Source organism: Oncorhynchus masou, unplaced genomic scaffold (genome assembly GCF_036934945.1).
Source record: "Oncorhynchus masou masou isolate Uvic2021 unplaced genomic scaffold, UVic_Omas_1.1 unplaced_scaffold_675, whole genome shotgun sequence".
NCBI classification, from domain to species: Eukaryota; Metazoa; Chordata; class Actinopteri; order Salmoniformes; family Salmonidae; genus Oncorhynchus; species Oncorhynchus masou.
Genome location: NW_027016922.1, coordinates 72,060 through 74,809, shown reverse-complemented (window position 1 = coordinate 74,809; position 2,750 = coordinate 72,060).

The following is a 2,750-nucleotide window of genomic DNA, read 5'->3' as shown; positions in this document are numbered from 1 at the left end:
AACACAGGGGAACTAAACAGTATCAAAACACAGGGTAACTAAACAGCCCCAAAACACACGGTAACTAAACAGTCCCAAAACACAGGGGAACTAAACAGCCCCAAAACACAGGGGAACTAAACAGTATCAAAACACAGGGTAACTAAACAGTCCCAAAACACAGGGTAACTAAACAGCCCCAAAACACAGGGTAACTAAACAGTCCCAAAACACAGCGGAACTAAACAGTCCCAAAACACAGGGAACTAAACAGTCCCAAAACACAGGTGAACTAAACAGTCCCAAAACACAGGGGAACTAAACAGCCCCAAAACACAGGGTAACTAAACAGTCCCAAAACACAGGGGAACTAAACAGTATCAAAACACAGGGGAACTAAACAGTCCCAAAACACAGGGGAACTAAACAGTATCAAAACACAGGGGAAAACTAAAAACAGCCCCAAAACACCCCAAAACACAGGGCAACTAAACAGTCCCCAAAACACAAAAAACAGTCCCAAAACACAGGGGAACTAAACAGCCCCAAAACACACAGTAACTAAACAGTCCCAAAACACAGGGGAACTAAACAGTATCAAAACACAGGGTAACTAAACAGTCCCAAAACACAGGGGAACTAAACAGCCCAAAACACAGGGTAACTAAACAGTCCCAAAACACAGTAAAAACACAGGGTAACTAAACAGTATCAAAACACAGGGTAACTAAACAGCCCCAAAACACAGGGTAACTAAACAGTCCCAAAACACAGGGGAACTAAACAGTCCCAAAACACAGGGGAACTAAACAGTATCAAAACACAGGGGAAAACTAAAACAGTCCCAGTCCCAAAACACAGGGTAACTAAACAGCCCAAAACACAGGGGAACTAAACAGCCCCAAAACACAGGGGAACTAAACAGTCCCAAAACAAAACACAGGGGAACTAAACAGCCCCAAAACACAGGGGGGAACTAAACAGTCCCAAAACACAGGGGAACTAAACAGTATCAAAACACAGGGGAACTAAACAGTAAACCCCAAAACACAGGGGAAAACACAGGGAACTAAACAGTAAACAGTCCCAAAACACAGGGGAACTAAACAGCCCCAAAACACAGGGGCACTAAACAGTCCCAAAACACAGGGGAACTAAACAGTCCCAAAACACAGAAAACACAGGGGAACTAAACAGTCCACAAAAAACACAAAACACAGGGGAACTAAACAGTCCCAAAACACAGGGGAAACAGCCCCAAAACACACAGTAAAAACAGTCCCAAAACAAAACAAACAGCCCCAAAACACACAGGGAACTAAACAGTATCAAAACACAGGGGAACTAAACAGTCCCAAAACACAGCCCCAAAACACAGGGTAACTAAACAGTCCCAAAACACAGGGTAACTAAACAGGGTAACTAAACAGTCCCAAAACACAGGGGAACTAAACAGTCCAGTATCAAAACACAGGGGAACTAAAAAACACAGGGGAACTAAACAGTATCAAAACACAGGGTAAACAGCCCCAAAACACAGGGGAACTAAACAGTCCCCAAAACACAGGGGGAACTAACTAAACAGTCCCCCAAAACACAGGGGAACTAAACAGCCCCAAAACACAGGGGAACTAAACAGTATCAAAACACAGGGGAACTAAACAGTCCCAAAACACAGGGGAACTAAACAGCCCCAAAACACAGGGTAACTAAACAGTCCACAAAACACAGGGGAACAGCCCAAAACACAGGTGAACTAAACAGTCCCAAACTAAACAGTCCCAAAACACAGGGGAACTAAAACACAAACAGTCCCAAAACACAGGGGAACTAAACAGTCCCAAAACACAGGGGAACTAAACAGCCCCAAAACACAAGGGCACTAAACAGTCCCAAAACACAGGGGAACTAAACAGTCCCAAAACACAGAGGAACTAAACAGTCCCAAAACACAGGGGAACTAAACAGTCCCAAAACACAGGGGAACTAAACAGCCCCAAAACACAGGGGAACTAAACAGTATCAAAACACAGGGGAACTAAACAGTCCCAAAACACAGCGGAACTAAACAGTCCCAAAACACAGCGGAACTAAACAGTCCCAAAACACAGGGGAACTAAACAGTCCCAAAACACAGGGGAACTAAACAGTATCAAAACACAGGGTAACTAAACAGCCCCAAAACACACAGTAACTAAACAGCCCCAAAACACAGGGGAACTAAACAGTATCAAAACACAGGGTAACTAAACAGTCCCAAAACACAGGGTAACTAAACAGCCCCAAAACACAGGGTAACTAAACAGTCCCAAAACACAGCGGAACTAAACAGTCCCAAAACACAGCGGAACTAAACAGTCCCAAAACACAGGTGAACTAAACAGTCCCAAAACACAGGGGAACTAAACAGCCCCAAAACACAGGGTAACTAAACAGTCCCAAAACACAGGGGAACTAAACAGTATCAAAACACAGGGGAACTAAACAGTCCCAAAACACAGGGGAACTAAACAGTATCAAAACACAGGGGAACTAAACAGCCCCAAAACACAGGGGAACTAAACAGTCCCAAAACACAGGGCAACTAAACAGCCCCAAAACACACAGTAACTAAACAGTCCCAAAACACAGGGGAACTAAACAGCCCCAAAACACACAGTAACTAAACAGTCCCAAAACACAGGGGAACTAAACAGTATCAAAACACAGGGGAACTAAACAGTATCAAAACACAGGGTAACTAAACAGCCCCAAAACACAGGGTAACTAAA